Here is a 23805-nt window from a genome sequence, read left to right as displayed (position 1 = left end):
AATGTAAACGATAATAAACTCTAATTTTATTAGAATGAGAGTAAGTTTTTGTGTGTCAGTGGAATACTGTAACACGAGTATTGAATTATGAATGGCAACTCCCCCACTCATTTATTTTTAACCTGTGGGTTCATTTTTCTGTGTTGTTTTATACTCCTACTTCACTAGAAGGTCTTGTTGCCATTCCAAAGGGGTGGGATGAAACTATGGATGTATAATGGGGAAGGGAGACATATAAATTTAAGTGGATAGGCGCTAATTAGCGTAAAAGTGTGGCAGACTTACTTCTATCCGGCCTCACTCTTATTGTAACAGTACAAAAGAGTGGTAATAAATTTATTTCTTGTAGTTATTATATTTAAATTGTGTGTAATCCTTGAATTTGTGAATAACGATTTTGTTTTTCATAACTTTTTTGTTAGAATAGCATAAGAAGTGGAAGTATGCTTCGTCATTTATGCAATTTTAAGTATAATATGTGTAGAATAAGTTTGTTTATTTCCTTTTGTGAAATATTGAAATATATGATTCTAAATAATATTTGTTTTATCTTTCTGTCTGATAAGTGAAGTAATTCATAATGATTATTTGTTCATGTTCTATAGTTTATTGCTTAATATCGTAAAGTAATGTGAATATGTTATGCATAAATAATGTCATAATTTTGTATAATGTTTGTGTTATTTTAATAGTAAGAGCGCATATAGCAATATTGTAATTCAAATATCAAAAGTATATCATGAGAATTATTTGTATATCAATTGTGAGTCATGCACGTATAATTGTTTAACTTAGTGACAGTGCCAATTGTAAAAAAAAAAAAAAAAACTTTTATGTATGCGTATAAATGCCCCACGCGTTCGTCATTTTTCTACGTTAAATGAGACTTTTCATCTAATGAAGTGTAACTCGACGAAAGCTCTTATAAAATTCCCAGTGAACTAATGTTCGGATTGACATTGGAACAGTGATGATTTTTGAAGTGAAACTACAGTCCAGGTTTCTTGAACGTTTACCATTATTCAATGGTGCACGTAGATTCCTTTCGACTGCCAATGAACCTATACCAAATTTTTGCTTGATATATTTTTGGCTTAAACGCAAATTCTGCGTTAGTGCATTATGTGACGTTCATCTGAATTTGTACACTTTGTGTGGTGTATGCTTTCCGTTGATTGTGCTGCCGCCTGGTGGTGCTAAAAGACAGAGTAGAAGAAAAGGAAAAGGAAAGAAAGGAGAATTTTGAGACGCAAAAGTTGGTTTTTGGTGTAAGTGTGTGTGTACGAACGATGACTTGACAAAATTCTAAAACGAAGTTGTCTTGACTCCAACGTACTTTTGAAAATATATAAATAATGATATACTTTAAAAGAGACATCAATATCCCCAAAAGCATATAAATGATCAACAAAAATCGTACTGCTAATATAAATGTTTTAGTGAATATTACGTAAGCTTTTAGTAGATTAAAGCTGTCCCACAAAGTGTTTTATAACTAAAAAGGTGTGTGATCAAGACTATAAGTGAAACAAAGGACTTGACAAGGTGTACCTGAAGGTAATGGACGTCTGATTATGGACTGACACAAACAATTTCTGAATAAGTCATTTTGTTCAATAGAAATCGCAACATAACGCGATCTATATGTTCTCCCTGGAAGTCAGTTTAGTAAATTCTTTGAACTGGAAGAAAGGACAATTTCTATGAGAAGATTCGTCGGATTCTTCGTGCATTGACTTAGAAATGTGATCGCAAACTGAAGCGTGCCATTATGGACTAGACTGTTCTTGTGAGTAATTTTAAAGCATATCTACGAACTTACTACGTAATTGGGGCAATGAAATGTAAAAAAACTTACTCTGTTACAGGTACGTTCATCTATTTGTAATAAACGGCACTGAAACATTTAGTTCTGTTTGTTCTCTCTTCTTTCAGATTGCATGACGAGGTGAGAACATGGTTATAAATTACTTGTGATCAATCTACGAAAGTAGGTGATGCTCTCATCTATTTTCTATAACGCGCCTTAGGTCTCCTCTCAGATGATTCCGTCCGAATCTGGACCATTACGGTGAGGTGTATCGTACCTTCCTTGAACGATTGTCGCGGGGACGAACTTTCTGAACCCACAAGTAATATAGTGCAAAGCTATATTATTTGGGGGCAAAGAGTAGAGAGTTCTCTGCGGTAGCCGGTTAAGGATGGTGCGTACCGGGCAGCGCAAAGCTGTACCGTAACATTGTACTATTTGCAATTCGACAAGAAATTGAGTCTGGTAACAGTGGATGCTTAAGAAGAATGCATGAAACGACAAGCTCGCGAATAAATAGTAAAATATAAAGGAATTTCAGCCCTAAGCGGCAATAATCTTTACATCGCGAAATTATAGCTATTTTATTTCGCTGTACGTAAGTATGAAAAGTAGTTTGCAGAAGTATTTTCATAACTTTCAGAACTTGGCACTGATTTTCATAGTGATCTACAGAGTTGAGTTGATTTTGACTTTAACGTCCCTTTCAGCAGCGAGGCTACATGAGACGGGGCCTACTGATTAACGTAGAATCCGAACCACATGAGCTCCCACCGGGAATCGAACCCGGGTGTCCCACGCCAAAGGTGCGTACGCTAACCGCTTAGCCACGGAGGAGCTCATATAGTGATCTATAGAGTGCAATAATGGATCACTAAGGGCAGGGGCGGATCCAGGGGGCGATCGCCCCCCAGAATTGAATATGTTTTTATTTTAAAAATAAAACCTATCCTAAGAATTTTCACCTTTGTATTACAAACGTAAAATAAAACCTATTGACTTCGAACGACTGCCCCCCCTAAACATTCAGAATGGATCCGACGCTGACTAAAGGAAAGAATAGGAGCACGAATCGTAGTGATTTCATCCATTCGTTCTAGGCATATGAGTCGTTCGTTTGTATATATTAACAGTATTTTATGTATTGTTACGTTCAGAACTGCCCGAATTTACCTTGTGTAAGTTAGTATGCAACAGGCTGAATCCATTAGTTTATCGGCACTAGTTACTACCAGTGGCGCAAGTAGAGTGCGGATACCTGACCCCCGGTAGCTGAAAAATCGCCTTTTTTCCAGGGTCTCCTGAGAGCAAGGACTCAATTTTCCAGTGTCTCACGATACGCTATGACCCACGCACCGTCCACCCACGATCTTTTACGACCTCCATGTTAGGGGTGTATTCATTTCCTATTATGAGCACATTTTAGGGGGTGTATTCGTTCTGTTTTATGAGCACTTTTTAAGGGTGAACTCGTTCTCTTTTATGAGCATATTTTCCACCCCTAATTGAACATACCAGATAACACATAAGATTACGAACACATAGAAGAGCAGATAACACATAGCAGAGTGTATTCGTTTTTCAACCCCTAAGATAACACAGAGCAGAGAATACGCAACATAGCAAGGATGTATTCGTTTTCCAACCCCTATTTGAACATAGCAGATAACACATATGACTACGAACACATAGAAGAGCAGAAAACACATAGCAAAGACTACGTAACATAGCAAGGGTGTATTCGTTCCCTTTTATGAGTATATTTTCCAACCCCTAATTGAACATAGCAGATGACACATAAGATTACGAACACATAGAAGAGCAGATAACACATGGAGACTACGAACACATAGCAGAGCGGATCACCCATATTTGAACATATAGGGGATGTACTCATTCCCTTTAAGACCTCCATTTGAGTGGTGAACTCGTTCCCTTTCATAAACACTTTTTTCAACCCCTATTTTAACATAGCAGATAACACATAAGACTATGTAACATAGCAGGGGTGTACTCGTTTCAACCCTATTTTAACATAATAGAAATGACATAAGAATACGTAACATAGCAGAGCTCATAAAAGACTATGGCTTATTTTTCAACCCTTATAAGACTATGTAACATAGCAGGGGTGTACTCATTCCAACCCTTATTTCAACATAATAGAAATAGCAGACAATGAGCAAAGATTACAATCGAACACCCAGGTCTACAGATAGTCATTTTAGAGGGTGTATTCATTCATTCTCTTTGATGATCATTTTTCCACCCCTAATTGAAATTACATAGCAGAGCAGATAATACATAAGATTCGTTTCCTTTTATAAACACTTTTAGGGGTGTATTCGTTATGATTACATTTTTAACCCCTATTTGAACATTTTAACATAGCAGAAATTTATGAACACATTCTGCACTCCTATTTTAACGTAGCACTGATTTCGTTCTCAACCCCTAATTTAACATAGCAGAAATGACATAAGCATGTCCCCAAACTACTGACCATCGTGAACAAAGGTCAAACTCAAAAACGAAACAACATATCGAGGTGCTGTTCCCACATTTAGTAATTGGTCACCAACTACTGACCATCGAGGTCAAACGTCAAAATACTAATAACTCGAAAACGGAGCCACATATTGAGGTGGTGCTACCACATTTAGTAATTGGTCATCAACCACTGCAAGCTTAAAGAAGTACTGACTATCGAGGTCAAAGGTCAAAATACTTAAAACCCAATAACTCGAAAACTGAGCTAAATATTGAAGTGGTGTTTCAAATCTAGTAATTGGTCATCAACTACTACAAGTTCCAAAAATAATGACCATTAAGGTCAAAGGTCAAAATACTTAAAACCTAATAACTCGAAAACGGAACCAAATATTGAGGTGGTGTTTCCACATTTAGTAACTGGCCGTCAACTACTACAAGTTCGAAAATAATGACCATCGAGGTCAAAGGTCAAAATACTTAAAACCTAATAACTCGAAAACGGAGCCAAATATTGAGATGGTGTTTCCATATTTACTAATTGGTCATCAACCACTACAAGTTCCAAAATTAGTGGTCATCAAGGTTAAAGGTCAAAATACTTAAAACCTAATAACTCGAAAACGGATTCACATATTGAGATGGTGTTTCCAAATATAGTAATAGGTCATCAAATAATACAAGTTCCAAAAATAATGACCATCGAAATCAAAGGTCAAATTACTGAAAACCTAATAACTCGAAGACGGATCCACATTGAGATGGTGTTTCCAAATCTAGTAATTGGTCATCAACTACTACAAGTTCCAAAATAATGATCATCGAGGTCAAAAAATACTTAAAACCTAATAACTCAAAACCGGATCCACATATTGAGATAGTGTTTCTACATTTAGTAATTGGTCATCAACTACTACAAGTTTCAAAAATAATGACCATCGAGGTCAAACGTCAATCTCGAAAACGGAGTCAAAAATTTGAAGTGCTGTTTCCACATTTAGTAATAGTTCATCAACCCCTGCAAGTTCCAAAATAAGGACCATCGAGATCAAAGGTCAAAATACTTAAAACCTAATAACTCTAAAACGGAACCAAATATCGAAGTGGTGATTCCACATTTTGTAATTGGTCATCAACTACTACAAGTTCCAAAATAATGATCATCGAGGTCAAAGGTCAGTCTCGAAAACGGAGCAACATTTCGAGATGGTGTTTCACATTTAGTAATTGGTCATCAACTACATGTACGAAAATAATGACCATCGAGGTCAAAGGTCAATCTCGTAAACGAAGTCACATATTGAGATGACGTTTCCTCATTTAGTAAATTTGTGTGATCTATTCAATTTTGTACCAAGCAGAAAAAAAGTGAAGAAGGAATAAATTTGAGTGGCTTATTTACTTTTGTATTAATGAGAAAGAAATCAAAGGAACACAATTTTAACTAGCGCAGAATTTCTATACCTTTTGGGGCTATTGAAATAAACGCAAAAATTAATTTGGATGGACTAACAAGAAAGAAAGCTAAAATATGCCATATTAACTAGCTGTGAATTATATGTCATCTTGTATTATTTAAAAAAAAACGAAGGGTTAAATTTGAGAAAGCGAACATGGATCATTTTACTCAAATTTGGATGGAGTATTTAGCTTTGTATGAACCAGATAGAAAACCGAAGATCCATATTTCCAAATTCGGTAGCTAAATACTCCATCCAATTGCTAGTTCAATATTTCTGTACAATTTTGTACTACCCAAATAAACGAAATTTTATTTCTGTACCAATCAGAAGAAAATCAAAGAAGGGTCATTTTAACTAGCTCAGCATTTTATACCTTTTTGTGCTAAGGTCTGTTTTAACTCTTCTTGCACTAATTAAATAAACGAAGGAATATTGTACCGATGAAAAATGCCATTTTTCTAGACCATGTTCTCATATTTAAACAAACGAAGGGATGAATTTGAGTGACCTATTCAATTTTGCACCAACGAGAAATGTCATTATAACTAACTGCGTATTTTAATTCATTTTGTACTATTTAAATAAACAAACAATCGGATAAATTTAACCGGCTCAGAAGTTCAATACTATTTAAACAAACGAAGGTCTCTTGAGTGAGCTTTCCAATTTTGTAGCAAGAAGGACTATTTTCTAACTAACTCAGAATTTTATTTCATTTTGTAATACTCAAATTTGGATGGAGTGTTTAGTTTTGTTCGAACCAGAAAAATTTGATTAGTTTATTTCCTTATGTACCAACTGGAAAAACTGAAGGGTCATTAATCAAATAAATGAAGGAATAACTTTGGGTAGAATACTTAGTTTTGTACCTAGCAAAATAAGAAGTGAAGAACGAATAAAATTTGGATGGACAATTTTCTTATGTACCAACAAAAAATGGAGCAAATTTGAGTGGCATAGATACTTTTGTACCAACGACAAAAAAACCGAAGGAGGAATAAATTTGGGTGACTTATTCAGTTTTGTACTAAGCAGAAAAAATGAAGAATGACTAAAATTTGCATCAGAAAAGCGAAGAAGGATCAGCATTCTATACTTTTTGTGCCATTTTAAAAATAATAAATTTAATGGTGGTGTCCTATTTCCTTCTGTACCAACGAGACCATTTTTAACAGACTTAGAATTTTATACCTTTTTGTAATATTTGTACCAAACAGAAAAAAGCTACACAAATAAAGCAATCAATTTTTAACTAACTCAGAATTTCTAGACCATTTTGTACTATTTAAACAAACGAAGAGATAAATTTGTGTGACTTATTCAGTTTTGTACCAAGCAAAATAAGAAAAAGAAGTGAAGAACGAATAAAATTTGGATGGACTATTTTCTTATGTACCAACAAAAATGGAGAAATTTGAGTGGCATACATACTTTTGTACCAACGACAAAAAAGAAAACGAAGGAGGAATAAATTTGGGTGATCTATTCAGTTTTGTACTAAGCAGAAAAAATTGAATAATGAATAAAATTTGCGCTAAAAAAGCGAAGAAGGTAAAATTTAAATAGCTCAGTATTTATGTACATTTTTGTACTACTAAAATAAACAAAGGAATAAATTTGGGTGTTCTACAGATGAAAACGGAGAAGGGCCATTTTATTTATTTATATTTGTAGTACTCAAACTATACAAAGATATAAATTTGTGTGACCCAATCAGTTTTGTACTAAGCAGAAAATTTGTTAGCTTTTCTAGAGAGACCATTTTATCTTTTGTATTACTCAAATAAAGAAACCTATTCAGATTTTCCGGCTACTTTTTGTGCTCTACAAATCAACGGAGAAAAGCAAAGAGAGACCATTTTTAACTAGCTTAGAATTTATGTGCCTTTTGTAACGAAGGAAGAAATTTGAAGGAGGTTCATTTTAACTAATCCTGCTGCGAATAGATCAATTAGTACATAGATTAAAAAATAAAACAATATGGCATTATTGCGACTTTCATTTTCGAATACATACGGATTAAACCACTATGGCAAAAATACTACTCTCTCATTATGCTTATTTGGAACAGACTTAAGAGGACCAAGCATTATTTTAAACTCGTATTCTAGCCAACAATTAGAAACCCGCTAGTAGGGCGTCGATTCAGTAAACCCGTTATGCTTTAGAAAACAAAATCCATATTGGAGTATACCTTTTATACAACAAACAAGCTTCTTAGCCCCACTTTAGAAATTAGAAAACAAAATTTCGGCATGCATATCTAGCATTTTAGACCAAGAGCAGCAAGATTAATATTTGTATTTCCCTGCTTTAAATAACACTTCTGCTGGATAGAAATTGGATTCTCTCGATCTTCTGTTTTATCCGGCAACTTTACTTGGAAATTTTCCACATCTTAGAATTTATCAGGTTACATCTAGTAAAAGAAAACGAATATATAATTTTGAGACAGTTCCATATGGCTAAATACAGTATTAGTAGAAACGATATTTTTTAATTAAGTAGAGATAAAGAGAGAGTGTGTGAAAAATGGATAATTAAATTTTAAATCATTATTATTATTATTTTAGAGGTCAAGAGGAAGAATAAATGAATTTGAGTGGCATATGTATGAGCAAGATATGCCATTTTAATAAACTTTTTATTATTATACTTTGTGTGCTGTTTAAACAAATGTAGGGAAAAATTGTGTAGCAACGAGAAATGCACTTCTCAAATAAACGAAGGAATTTAGTTTTGTACCGGTCAAAAAAAGAAGTGAAGAATTAATAAAATTTGAATGGAATATTTTCTTTTGTACCAGCTGGGAAAAGTGAAGGAATTTAGTTTTGCACCATTGTAACAAACTGAGTATTTTGTACTATTTAGTACCACCGAGAAAAAAAACATTCAAATAAATGAAGGTATAGAATATTTAGTTTTGTACCAAGCAGAAATTTCTTGGCTTCTTTACTTTTGTATTAACGACTAAAAACTTAAACACATAGGTTGTGTGCATTACTGTTTTGAATTTTAGAGTATAAGTACAAATTGTTTGGTATTATTTTACAATGGCCGAAGTTTTCCATTTCCCTGCGGTACAACGTAATGGTCGCCCCGCTTATTCTAGGTCTACAGTTAGATATTTTTGGTTGGATAATGGTATACAGCCATGTTTTGTTGAAGAAAATGCCCACTATAACGATGTGGTAGACAATTATTTGATGGATAGATATTTGTTTAATAGTCGCTATAACAAATGGTATATGGTAGAATTTGTTAAGCATTTATCGCAGGTAGATATTAAGATTATCGCAGGTAGATTTTTGTCGTTGGTTACTCGTTTAACTGCGCATAGTTCTCTTTTCCAATCAGCTATTTTTTTTGGCCATGAAAACTAAGGGTAATAGCTATACTGTGACAGCTTTCTTTCGCTATGGGGGAACACAGGACACTTTGGATGAGCTACTACAGTTTTGGAATGATGGGTGCGAGTTCAGGCCAAGTATTCAGATTGCAGATTTACTTGGTTGCTTTACACGATGTGGTAAAACTAGTCTTTTTGCGGTATCTCCTGATACCTATCTGTTGGACCTTGCAGTATTTGGATACTTGGTGAAAAAGAATAACAAATGGTTTTTGTCACAATAATGCTATACATACAGAATAATCCATTATGGCACTTGTTTCCTAAAATGGATCATGTTTTTGGTAGTGTAGCCCCTGACCTACGTCGCTCAAACTGACTAGAACGTCGTCCTCTCACGTCACTAAGTAAGGCTCATAAAATATTTGAACGTGAGATTTAACAAACCAGAGTTGCGTCATAATTGTGTAGAACAAGCTACATAGCAATTAGCGTTTTAAAGAAAACTGATGACTGACGACGAATCATAACAGCATACTTGGCCAGTTTGGATCACAGCAGAAGGAATCATATCAAAGTAAAAATCAGCTCACCAAGGAAAAGAAAAGTTTTCAAAGTTCCATGTTCCATACCATATATAAAGAGTGCTGCAGATATTTAATCAACGTTACGAATGTGTTACCTAACATTTGTATTGCTAGTATAGTGAGGGTCCTAAGGTACTGAGTATTGCTCAACGATTCAATTATATTTGCTTAATGGAATTATTTTTTAAACTTTCCTTCCTCGTCTAAGTCCGAAAAGACAGATATATATTTTTGCATTTATGTATTTTATTATAATGGAATATAAGTTTATGGAGTATATTTGGAAAATATTAGAACATACATCATGATGTTATATTAACGAATTGTTTCTTTGTATTGCTTGAAACATATTATTAAACGCGGAGAATGCATAGAATCCTTTTATTGTAGGTATATCAAATTATTTATTTGATTTGTTTTTGCTGAAGAGCAGAAAAATGACTAGCATGGAAATTGTTTATGTTTCACCTAGAGAAAAAGAAATTCAGCGTGAAAACGAAAAACCTATACTGTTAATTCACCCGTCTGATCCCGATTTGCCACATGAATTACGTGATAAAGTGAGAATCATATATCCAACACAAGAAATAGAAGAAGTGTATTATTTTAGACGCTATAATAGATATGATGATGAAATGTTCCCGGAAAGTGATGATGACAGCGTTTCAAGTATAACTTGTTTTGAAGTGGAAGCTAATAGGTGCGATTGTAATAGTGAAAGTATTAGTGATAGATATGCTATACAATTATTTAATGAGTACACACCAAATTCAGTATTATTATGCGAAGCATGTTCTGAACATAATGAAAATGAAAAAGATCACAACTGTTTGCTGCAATATGATTACGAATTATTACTAAAGCTGTGGACGATTTTAATTAAACGTGAAATGAGAGAGAAAATCTATAAACTTTATTTAAAGAAGCCTTTTAAAGGTTGTAATATTAAGAATATTTATACTTTGGAAAAAAATTAATCTGGTATATGAATACATTACAGAGTGTGATTATTATATCAAAGAAATACTAGAAATGTTTTTAGAGAAAGATAAACAATTATTTAATTCTGTGAATGAACACTGAGGCATTGTAGCATATGCATTTGATTCTGTATGAATAGAAGAACATATTAGGGCTAAAATTGCAATGGGTTACAGAGAATAGAACTGTTAACTATATTATTTTATAAATGGATCAGTTTGTAGTATTGTAATATTAAGAATTTAATAGATTACAAACATTGGACTAGCACATGTAAATAATAGTTAGAGCTAAAATACTGAATTACCGGGAACTGAATTGTCAGTGAGAGTCAATTTAAATTGTTCTCTGGATGACACAAAAATATACAAAATGTAATACAACAAAGGTATAAAATTCTGAGCTTTTCTTTTGATTGTTACAAAAATGAAATAGACCACCCAAATTTATTAGAATAATACAAAATGGTATAAAAATACCGAGCTTGTTATAATGGACCTTCGTGGTTGGTATAAAACAAAAAGGGGCTTTTTCGGCTTGCTATAAAAGTGAATAGGTAACACAAATTTATTCCTTCGTCTAAGATGTGAATAATTTCCAAGTAAAGTTGCCAGATAAAACAGAAGATCAAGAGAATCCAATTTCTATCCAGCAGAAGTGTTATTTAAAGCAGGGAATATTAATCTTGCTGCTCTTGGTCTAAAATGCTAGATATGCATGCCGAAATTTTTTTTCTAATTTCTGGAGTGGGGTAAGAAGCTTGTTTGTTGTATAAAAGGTATACTCCAATATGGATTTTGTTTTCTAAAGCATAACGGGTTTACTGAATCGACGCCCTACTAGCGGGTTTCTAATTGTTGGCTAGAATACGAGTTTAAAATAATGCTTGGTCCTCTTAACTCTGCTCCAAATAAGCATAATGAGAGAGTAGTATTTTTGCCATAGTGGTTTAATCCGTATGTATTCGAAAATAAAAGTCGCAATAATGCCATATTGCTTTATTTTTTAATCTATGTACTAATTGATCTATTCGCAGCAGGATTAGTTAAAATGAACCTCCTTCAAATTTCTTCCTTCGTTACAAAAGGCACATAAATTCTAAGCTAGTTAAAAATGGTCTCTCTTTGCTTTTCCTCCGTTTATTTGTAGAGCACAAAAAGTAGCCGGAAAATCTGAATAGGTTTCTTTATTTGAGTAATACAAAAGATAAAATGGTCTTTCTAGAAAAGCTAACAAATTTTCTGCTTAGTACAAAACTGATTGGGTCACACAAATTTATATCTTTGTATATTTTGAGTACTACAAAATTAAATAAAATGGCCCTTCTCCGTTTTCATCTGTAGAACACCCAAATTTATTCCTTTGTTTATTTTAGTAGTACAAAAATGTACATAAATACTGAGCTATTTAAATTTTACCTTCTTCGCTTTTTTAGCGCAAATTTTATTCATTATTCAACTTTTTCTGCTTAGTACAAAACTGAATAGCTCACCCAAATTTATTCCTCCTTCGTTTTCTTTTTTGTCGTTGGTACAAAAGTATGTATGCCACTCAAATTTTTCCATTTTTGTTGGTACATAAGAAAATAGTCCATCCAAATTTTATTCGTTCTTCACTTTATTTTCTTATTTTGCTAGGTAGAAAACTAAATATTCTACCCAAATTTATTCCTTTATTTATTTGATTAATGACCCTTCAGTTTTTCCAGTTGGTACATAAGGAAATAAACTAATCAAATTTTTCTGGTTCGAACAAAACTAAACACTCCATCCAAATTTGAGTATTACAAAATGAAATAAAATTCTGAGTTAGTTAGAAAATAGTCCTTCTTGCTACAAAATTGGAAAGCTCACTCAAGAGAACTTCGTTTGTTTAAATAGTATTGAACTTCTGAGCCGGTTAAATTTATCCGATTGTTTGTTTATTTAAATAGTACAAAATGAATTAAAATACGCAGTTAGTTATAATGACATTTCTCGTTGGTGCAAAATTGAATAGGTCACTTAAATTCACCGCTTCGTTTGTTTAAATATAAGAACATGGTCTAGAAAAATGGCATTTTTCATCGGTACAATATTCCTTCGTTTATTTAATTAGTGCAAGAAGAGTTGAAACAGACCTTAGCACAAAAAGGTATAAAATGCTGAGCTAGTTAAAATGACCCTTCTTTGATTTTCTTCTGATTGGTACAAAAATAAAATTTCGTTTATTTGGGTAGTACAAAATTGTACAGAAATATTGAACTAGTTAAAATGGGCCGTCCTCCGTTTTCTATGTGGTTCACACAAAGCTAAATACTCCATCCAAATTTCAGTAAAATGATCCATGTTCGCTTTCTCAAATTTAACCCTTCGTTTTTTTTAAATAATACAAGATGACATATAATTCTCAGCTAGTTAATATGGCATATCTTAGCTTTCTTTCTTGTTAGTCCATCCAAATTAATTCTTGCGTTTATTTCAATAGCCCCAAACGGTATAGAAATTCTGCGCTAGTTAAAATTGTGTTCCTTTGATTTCTTTCTCATTAATACAAAAGTAAATAAGCCACTCAAATTTATTCCTTCTTCACTTTTTTTCTGCTTGGTACAAAATTGAATAGATCACACAAATTAACTAAATGAGGGAACGTCATCTCAATATGTGACTTCGTTTACGAGATTGACCTTTGACCTCGATGGTCATTATTTTCGTACATGTAGTTGATGACCAATTACTAAATATGGAAACACCATCTTAAAATGTTGCTCCGTTATCGAGATTGACCTTTGACCTCGATGGTCATTATTTTTGGAACTTGTAGTCGTTGATGACATATTACTATAGTTGAAAACACCATCTCAATATGTGGATCCGTTTTCGAGTTATTCGGTTTTAAGTATTTTGACCTTTGACCTTGATGACCACTAATTTTGGAACTTGTAGTAGTTGATGACCAATTTCTAAATGTGGAAACACCACGTCAATATTTGGCTCCGTTTTCGAGTTATTAGGTTTTAAGTATTTTGACCTTTGACCTCGATGGTCATTATTTTTGGAGCTTGTAGTAGTTGATGACCAATTACTTAGTGTGGAAACACCACCTCAATATGTGGTTCCGTTTTCGAGTTATTAGGTTTTAAGTATTTTGACTTTTGACCTCGATGGTCAGTGCTTTTGGAACTTGTAGTAGTTGATGACCAATTACTAGATTTGGAAACACCACTTCAATATTTGGCTCCATTTTCGAGTTATTAGGTTTTAAGTATTTTGATCTTTGACCTCGATGGCCACTAATTTTTGGAACTTGTAGTACCTGATGACCAATTACTAAATGTGGCTCCGTTTTCGAGTTATTGGTTTTTAAGTATTTTGAGTTTTGACCTCGATGGTCAGTGCTTTTGGGACATGCAGTAATTGACGAATGCTAAGTTACACAGGGGTTGATAAAAGGGAACGAGTACACCCCCTTATTACATATAAGTGCTGTTAAAATATTTGTTCGTAGTGTCTGTGTATTATCTGCTATGTTCAAATAGGGGTTGAAAAAAGTGGTCATAAAAGAGAACGAATACACCCCTAAAAATGATCATAAAAGGGAATGAATACATCCCTGCTATGTGTTCATAGTCTCTATGTATTCTCTGCTATGATAAAATGTTCAAATAGGTGTTGAAAAAAGTGTTATCTGCTCTTCTATGTGTTCGTATTCTTTTGTAATTTCTGTTATGTTAAAATAAGGGTTGAAAAATAAGCCATAGTCTTTTATTAGGTCTGCCATGTTACGTATTCTTATGTCATTTCTGTTATGTTAAAATAGGGGTTGAGAAAGTGCTCATAAAAGAGAACGAGCATACCCCTGCTATGTTACGTAGTCTTATGTATTATCTGCTATGTTAAAATAGGGGTTGAAAAAGTGATCATGAAAGGGAATGAATATTATTTATTCTCTGCTATGTTAAAGTAGGGGTTGGAAAATAAGCCATACTATTGTATTAGCTCTGCTATGTTACATACTCTTATGCTCTTCTATGTGTTTGTAGTCTTATAGGGGTTGGAAAACGAATACACCTTTGCTATGTTACCTAGTCTCTGCTATGTATTCTCTGCTCTGCTATGTGTTTGTAATCTTATGTGTTATCTGCTATGTTCAATTAGGGGTGGCAAATATGTTCATAAAAGGGAACGAGTCTTATGTGTTATCTGCTCTTCTATGTGTTCGTAATCTTATGTGTTATCTACTATGTTAAAGTAAGGGTGGAAAAAGTGGCCAGAAAAGGAAACGAGTTCACCCCTAAAAAGTGCTCATAAAAGAGAACGAGTACACCCCCTAAAATGTGCTCATAAAAGGGAACAAATATACCCCTAACATGGAGGTCGTAAAAGATCGTGGGTGGACGGTGCGTGGGTCATAGCGTATCGTGAGACACTGGAAAATTGAGTCCTTGATCTCAGGAGACCCTTGAAAAAAAGGCGATTTTTCAGCTACCGGGGGTCAGGTATCCCCACTCTACTGGCGTATTTACGATTTTGTTTCGGGAAGGGCTTTGCTAACTTTCGGGGGGGGGGCTTTGCCTGGAAATGTGAACATTCTGCAAGATATTTCATTTACTTTACTATACTAAGTGATTTCGAGGGGGCTTAAGCCCGGAAGCCACCCCTAGATACGCCAGTGATTACTACATAGCAACGCAAGGTACCAACATTATTTCACGTCGCAGTAAAAAGATGCTACCTTCATTTATAGGTCTTATAATAATTTTAGTGCAACAGTTAGGTTTTTTAACGATGTTTTTATGATTTTCAGCCAGAGACGTATCTAGGCAGGGGCCGGGGAGGTCTACGATCCCATTTTTTTGAGTGACAAAAATAATTGAAGCCATTACTTACATATTTTTGAAAGTTTAGAGTAAACTTACGATATATCTATCATAATCTGGGTTTTAGTTGCCCCTTCTCCAGTTTTAACCTTCTAAGTTCGCCTCTGGTTCCAGCGAATTTGTGTCGTATTACACCTTGTGTAATCTTCGAGGGTTGCATTCCATTTTGAGTTACTCCAGTAACCTGACCTGGAAAAAGCTCACACGATTAGTTGAGCTTCAGGCAGTAATTACCAACCCTGGATTATATTTAGTCCGTATTTACTTACACGGATCCCTGGAAACGTTTCAAACTTTACCCAACTGAATAGAAACATCTTGAAATGAGAAATGATGCGGTCTCCACATATTGTAGAAGGATGGCGTGGAACGTTGATCATAGTTGGTGCAAAAAGATCGGCAAGGGACTTTATTGGTACCAAATTAAACTACCGCTAATTTTACAAATTTTAGTTTTTCTGTAATGTATTCAAAACTGTAAGTTAACGAAATATACACGAAAACGTATTTACTTAATAGATATGTATTAGGTCCATAAATTACCATATAGCATATACTCAAACAGAAAAGGCGAAATTTTGTCGCTGAAAAAGAATGCTAGAAATAAATTGGCCCCATTGTCTTCAATAGCTTAGGGCCCCATCAAACCTAAATCCGGCACTGGTCACCTTCATTATTCTACTTCTGTTGCAGGAGTGTCATTTCAGACTTCGCTTGAGGGGGCAAGAACACCAACAACATAAGACTTTCACAGTTTGTACTAGTATATTAGTAGACAATCGATAAAGTATATGTATTCCTCAAAATCTTGCGGGGGCAATTGCCCCCTTCTGTTCCCCCTTAATGACACCCCTGTTCTGTTGGGGTGGGGGATGGGTGGGCGAGGCCATCCATCGGGTGGACGGTTGCCCACCCCCGCCCACCCTTAGCGCCGTCCCTGCCTTGCACTTTATATATCAGGAAGCATACCAATTTCAGTTCAAATACCACGTTTCATGTCTTCAACTTTACGGGATCCCGAGATATAAACATCTTAGTATAATAATAATTGTAATATCCATCTTTATTCTCTTCCAAACCCTTTTCTTTCTTTCTAGATCACAATCAAAAACGCTGAAATATGTATCTATTTATTGGGATTACAGAGTAAGATTTATAATAATATGGTAAGATTTATAATAAGATTTATAAGTACTTTGGTCCATCCCGTCCGTTACTCCGCACGAAACTCTTGAACGAAACTGAATTTGACTTCTGTTTTTTGCAATTGATGGCTAAAGTAATTATCTCGAAAGAGTTCGTTAGTAGAGGATCATAAACCAGGAGGTTGTGGATCAGAAACCAGGAGTGGTAGAAATCAACCATTTTTTGCTTTTAACGTTGATCCTGTAAACCAAAAAGTGTGATAGATAGCAAGAAATGTTTTCCGGCAGTCGATTTAGCATCCCAAGAATACCTTTCAACTCCATCCTTAATACTGTATTGAAATATAAAGTGGCAGAAATAAACAAGTTCCCGCTTTAACATTGAATGAGGAAAAACTGTAATATATAGAGAGAAGCAGTTTTGGGAAATCGACTAAAAGATCCCAAGAACACCTTTCATTTCTATCCTTAACACTTTGATAAAACTAGAAGCGGTAGAAATCAACAATTTTCGGTTTACTTTTCATTACTGTGGAGCAAAAGCTGTAATAGATAGCGAGAAGCTGTTTTCGACAATCGACGGAGCATCCCAAGAATACATTTTGTCTTTCCATAACACTCTAATAAAATCAGAAATGGCAGGGTGTCTACTAAAATTCCAAAATGAAATTTCATGACCTTTTCTTTAACAAACCATTAAATTTAGTAACATTCTCAAAAGCGAATTTTAGTGCGACTTGGGCCAATTTTCACGCACGTGATAGAAGCGTGCTTTACTTGTGATTTGGTAGCGTCCAAAACTATATGCGTTTTTGGTGGTGAATTTTGACACTTTATAGAACAACATTTACAAGGATGTACTTATATTTGTACAGATAAAATGAATCGTGACCCAAAAGCAAAATTTCTTGACTTTCATGACCATTTTCTGATTTCGTGACTTTCTTCAATCCTTTTCGTGACCGATAGACACCCTGGTAATCCAGTATGACTTCCAGGTTCAATGTAATATACATAGAACATGACCTATAAGAGACAGCGAGAAGAGTTTTTTTTTTTTTAATGAGTTAGCGTTCTTAAAATAGGTAGCGTTCTTAAAATACCATCTCTTCTTTTACCCTGTAATCAAACGTAATTATTAGAAATCAACCACTTCCGGTTTTAACGTTCATCGGTGTACAGTCTTGTTCAAGAAATCTTGACCAATCACCCTATTTCCTCTTGCAACCGCAAAAGGAAATTATAATGCTGTGGCTCTAAATAAACTTCTTAATCGACCAAACAAAATTCACATTTATTTGATTTAATTCTAACTATAGGTAAGACCACAGGCCTTTTCAAAGAGAGATGAATGGCAAAGTTTTCTTGAACAAGACTGTATATGACAAACGGCAATAGATAGGCACGGTTTTTGTATTCGATTAAGCGCCCCTAGAATATATTCCATCTTCTCTATAATCACTAGTAAATAACACTAAGTGGTAGATATCTACTACAACTTCTGGTTTCAATTTTAATTGAAAAATATTGGGTGGTCCTGTTTACTGTCTTTAAGTGATTTTGTTTTAAATGAGAAGTCCTAAAGCCAAATTTCATGTTTGTAACTTTCAGAGATTCTGAGATACCGATATGCTATTATATGAGTAATAATTCCTATTCTCACCTTTTCCTTCTCCTTTATTACTAAGATATAAAAGAAATGGTGAAACATGTGTTAAATTATTTTAAATTGGAAATCCAAATACCAAATTTTAAGTTCACAGTCCTATACGTTTCGAAGATGAGGGTATCTTATTAAAATAACTCTCACCACAATCCCTCCTCTTTTCGTGAATTTTCAAAATATTTTCTTACTGGTACCCCACGTCACAAACCCTATGTAGGTGTAAATTCAAAGTTTCTAGGTAGTCCCTAGAGCAGTGGCTCCTAATCTAGGGGTGCGAGTCTCTGACAGAACTAAATTTAAAATTACAAATATTACGAATGTTGTAAAAAACATTAAATTAAATATCTAACAACGAAATAACTATTCTGTAAGAACTGTGGTTTCATTGACAAAACTGGTAAAATATAATATTCCACTGCACTACAATGCTATGCAGGAATCTTGCTGAAAATAAATATAAATTTGTGAGAATATTGCTATTATTATTTACTATTATTATATACAAGCCCGTTATTCGTACGGGTAGAATAGGTTTATGGGAAATATTTGAAAGTTATATTTGATCACTCTTTCCCCATTACGTAACTTATTTGAACAAAAGTGAAATAAAACCCCTAGCTCGACCATGTTCAAAAATGTGTTTCATACGATGCAGTATTTATTCTTTGCAAGAAATCTAAATTCTCTTCTGCTTTTACGATTCTTTTATTTCGAAGTGAGTTGATAAAATAGAAATGTCACGCTAAATATGTTTAAAAATTCATTTCAGACGTTTCAAACACTTTGCCACACTGTAACCTCTTTTGGAAGCAGAATTTTCGAAAACGCTGGGGCATGTCCACATGATGACCTCGTTAAGTAAAAAGTTATATACCTAGTTTCATCTCCTTGGCTTGGAAGATATTTAATTTTCGCCGTATATATTAACTCCTCCACCCTCTTAGAATACGAATTTTAATGAAACTGACATGGTTAAGAAATGGCTTCAACCAAGTGCTATGTTCTAAAATTCTCAATCATTTTTCATGAGATGAGACGGAAGTGGAATTTCCTAGAACGCTGGGTTGCGTGTCTACTTGGTTTTTATATTAAATTTCATCTTTGTACATGAGAGATTTGAAAGATACTGTATTTTTAGCAAATATTTTAGACCTTGACCCCTCCCCTTAGGATACGCATTTCAGTGAAAGCGATATGATGAAACCATGCTCTAGAGTAGTTCTAAATATGTTCAGTAATTCTCCTCGAACATTCTATGATGATGAGACAGCTAACGCTGATTTGAATGTCGAGAAATAAGTAATTTAATTCCTCCCTCCTTCTGCTTAAAAGGAGAATTTCGAAAACTCTGAAATACGTATTCCATTCTTTTTAGTTCAGAGTTGGTTTACGAAATTTCACATTACGAATTTAAGCGTATTTCACATTTCATGACATTTTCTGAATAAATAGTGGTAAATTTTAATACTATAGAAATCGTCTCTTTTCTCCATCTTTAAGAGGGGAATTTCCGGAAACATACGTTCAATTATTTATAGTTAAGAAATCAAAGCCAAATTTCACACCTCAAACGTAAGCAAATGCAGATATTTTAATAGGTAGACACTATCCTCCATTCTCATCTTAGGACAAAATTTTCGGAAAACTTAAACATGTATTGGTTCGTTTCTAATTGAATTTAATTTTGAAATTTCACGTCTCCAATATAAAGAATTCTTACATTTATCAAGAGGGTATTATGATGGCAGTAGAAAATAAGAATGGGAAGGAGCGAGAGAAATGAGGTCATAGGAAGGTGGAAAGAATACGTTGAAGACTTATATGAGAGTAGGAATAGACCGTGTAGCCTAAATGCTGAAGTAGAAAATGAAGTAGGCGAGGATGATAAAGGATTTAGTATTCTTAGGGATGAGTTTGAAAAGGCTATATCCGAGATTAGAAATGGAAAGGCAACCGGAAAAGATAACATACCAATCGAATTCATTAAAAATATAGGAGACAAAGGAAAGAAAGAATTGTTCGAATTATGCAATGAAATATATGAAACAGGAGAATGGCCAAAAGACTTTCTGAAAACGATCATGATACCGATGGCTAAGAAATCGAACCCAAAGAGATGTGAGGATTATAGAACTATTAGTCTCATATCTCATGCAGCTAAAATTCTGCTCCGAATACTGAACAGGTTATATAGAAGAACAAATAAAGATGTTGAGGAGGAGCAGTTCGGGTTCAGAAGAGGCAAGGGCACAAGAGATGCAATTGGATTATTAAGGGCGATTGGTGAAAGATTTATAGAAAAAGGGAAAGAGGTGTATGTTATATTTATTGATCTAGAAAAGGCTTTTGACCGCGTGAATTGGGAATTGTTGTTGGGAGTTCTAACGAAGATAGGGTTGGAATGGAAAGATAAAAGACTAATAAGAAACTTATACATGAACCAACAAGTAAGTGTTAGGATAGGGAAGAACTGACGGAAGAGAGTGCAATTGGAAGGGGAGTTTGACAAGGATGCTGCCTCTCGCCAACACTATTTAATGTCTATCTAGAAGAGATAGTGAAAAAGAGCCTACATGATGATGATGGCATTTCGGTAGGAGGTAGAATGATTAAATGCATAAGATTTGCAGACGATATGGCGCTTGTTGCAGAATCTGAAAAGAAAATCATTAAAATGTTAGAAAAAATGAGAAAGGGCTTTGAAGAATATGGGATGAAAATAAATGTTAGAAAGACAGAAGCCATGGTGATTGGAACGAAGGGGTCTGTGTCAAATATAAAAGTAGGAGGGGAGAAAATAGAACAAGTGAATAGTTTTCGATATCTGGGTAGTATTCTTAGTAATAACATGAAGTGCGAACTTGAAATAAAAGCAAGGATAGGAATGGCGAAAGAAGCTTTAGGAATAAGAAAAGTCTGTTTTGTGGGACCTTAAATAAAGAGTTGAGAAAAAGACCATAAAATGCTTCGTGTGGAGTGTTGTACTGTATGGGGCGGAAACGTGGACATTACGTAAAGGTGATGAAAATCGACTGGAAGCCTTCGAAATGTGGGTGTGGAGAAGAATTGAAAGAATTAGTTGGGTCGAGCGGATAACGAATGAGAGAGTGTTAGAAATGTTGGGTGAAAAAAGAACACTTTTAGATATTATTAGGAAGAGGAAGAGAAACTGGTTGGGACATTGCCTAAGAAGAGATTGTATCATGAGGGACGTCCTAGAGGGTACGTAGGCGGGAAAGAGAGGGAGGGGGCGAAGGAGACTACAATTAATGGATTATATAAAAACAGAAGGATCATACGCGAAGACGAAGAGGTTACCGGAGGACCGTGGAGCATGGAAGCTTCTCAGCTGCGGCAAGTGATCTGCCAATAAAGGCAGAATACCTATGATGATGACATTTATCATTTTCTAAAAATAAATGAAATAAAATACAGTTGAAAAATTAATGTTATACGAATTACTCCTTTCTTGTTTAGGTGCGGAATTTTCAGAAACTGAGAGAAACATGTTCAGTTACTTTTAATTGTTAGTTTATATGCCTAGTTTCATCTTTTTTACCTCAGGGATTAGCAAGATACACTATCCTATTTACGCCCCTAAGGAGGAGCAGTTCGGGTTCGGGAGCAGTTGGGTTATATTTCCAAAAATCCTTCTTTATCTCTTCCTTTCGTCAAAAAGAGTATTCTTGCTAATTATAGCGTTATGGCTTAGTCGATAATGAGTAACTCACTTATGTTGTCTTATATACAGTGTAGGTTATTATTATTGTTATTATTTTTGTTGCTATTACTGATGATTTGAGAATACAATGCTGCAACTAAAATTGCAGAAACGGTCAAAGACATCGCGAATGATGTAGGCGTGAAGTATGTAGGGTTTAAGAATGTGGGCGCTTGTTGAAAGTGTTGGAATAATTGCCCTAGAAGATCCCAAAACACACCGTCTTGTATCATTTCCTACTTTATAACTCTACAACGAATACTCTATAAGAACATTGTACTTCTGTTAAATTACCTCGCTGAACAGTACTAAATGATCACCGAAGGCTAACATGAAATGGAGGATTCACACAACTACATCCGCTTTTTCTTGAGTTAACTAAACATTAAGTATAATACTAGGGTGGGTCGTTTTGCCACTTTTTCTTCGGAACGAAATGTAATACCTGTCAAAAGTGGCCAATCCACATGGACATTTCAGGTGTAGATTTTTTTTCAAATCAGATAATATCTTCTGTGAGAACTATTGCATCAAAGTTTCAAAATTTACCTGAAAATTACAAAAAATACCAAAGTTGTTCATTAATTTTAGTTATGTTAAAGTAAACGTATTTTTGGTTAAATACATGTCAGTTGCTATGAAAACTGACATTCAAGTATAAAAATGCCAGTTATATGCCCTTGGGAGGAATAGGGATGTCTCCTCTGGGGCCAGAAAAGGGGGCAAATTCAGTACAATTAAGCGTTTCTACAGCTTTTTCGTCCTTGCCTTTTCCTTTGGGACCTGCTGGACCAATATGAAGATGAACGTGACAATTTTTTGGATAGCATCGTCACTGGAGATGATACATGGTGTTATCACTACGAGCCGGAATCCAGAAGACAGTCCATGGAATGCCGATTTTTACAAGCGCGACATGCAGGCTCTGGTTCATCATTGGCAAAAGTGCATAACAAATGGTGAGAACTATGTGGAAAAATGAGTCTGTAGCTGAAATATTGCTCTGTTTAGCTGTGCTGTTGTTAATTATAAAAAAAATATGAACCAGCTACAGTATTAGTATTAGTTAGCTCCATTAGTTTCCATAAAAAATATGCATTACTTTAAGAACGACTTTCGTAGATTTGACTGAAACTGTTATGATTGCTCAGAGATACAATGTAAGCGAGAGGGCTGCGGCACATATAACAACTGTGCTTCAGGCAGCTTCAAAGGCTGGAATTATAACTTCTCAAAAATCTAGCGACATAACATCTGCTTTAACTATAGACAGGAACAAAATAAGGCGTGCGAAACTTAAACTCGCTCGGAATTTAAAAGAAAGTTCTAGAAATGATGATCCCATTAAAATCCTATACTTCGATGATAGAAGGGATGACACTAAAACACACACAGACATCGTTAGAGAAGAGTATTCATCACTTGTGGCTGAACGTAACTCTCAATACGTTGGTCACGTGACACCATTCTCTGGCTCTGCACATGACGAGACCAGAGCTATTTTCGAATACATCATGAACCAACTCAGAGTTGGCTTTGATAAAGTTGAGGTTCTTGGGTGTGATGGAACATACACTAACATGCTTGGAATGGAGTTGTTCTTCGAAAATTAGAGGAACTAACAGGAAAACAAATGCAATGGGCCATTTGTCTCTTGCATTTTAATGAACTGCTGTTCCAAGCTCTTTTCACGCATATTGACGGCGCTTATTCAAGCCCCTATTCTTACACACGT

General features: G+C 34.6%; 1 protein-coding gene across 1 annotated transcript in view; it reads right to left on the bottom strand.

The window, feature by feature from the left end:
• Nucleotides 1-23805, bottom strand: part of LOC145672642 (adenylate cyclase type 10-like) — a 387700-nt gene that overhangs the window by 69754 nt on the left and 294141 nt on the right. The gene's annotated exons all lie outside the window — the stretch shown is intronic.

This window comes from Thermobia domestica, chromosome 16 (assembly GCF_964235325.1).
Source record: "Thermobia domestica chromosome 16, izTheDome1.hap1.1, whole genome shotgun sequence".
Classification (NCBI taxonomy): domain Eukaryota; kingdom Metazoa; phylum Arthropoda; class Insecta; order Zygentoma; family Lepismatidae; genus Thermobia; species Thermobia domestica.
This window is presented reverse-complemented; position numbering and strand designations above follow the sequence as displayed.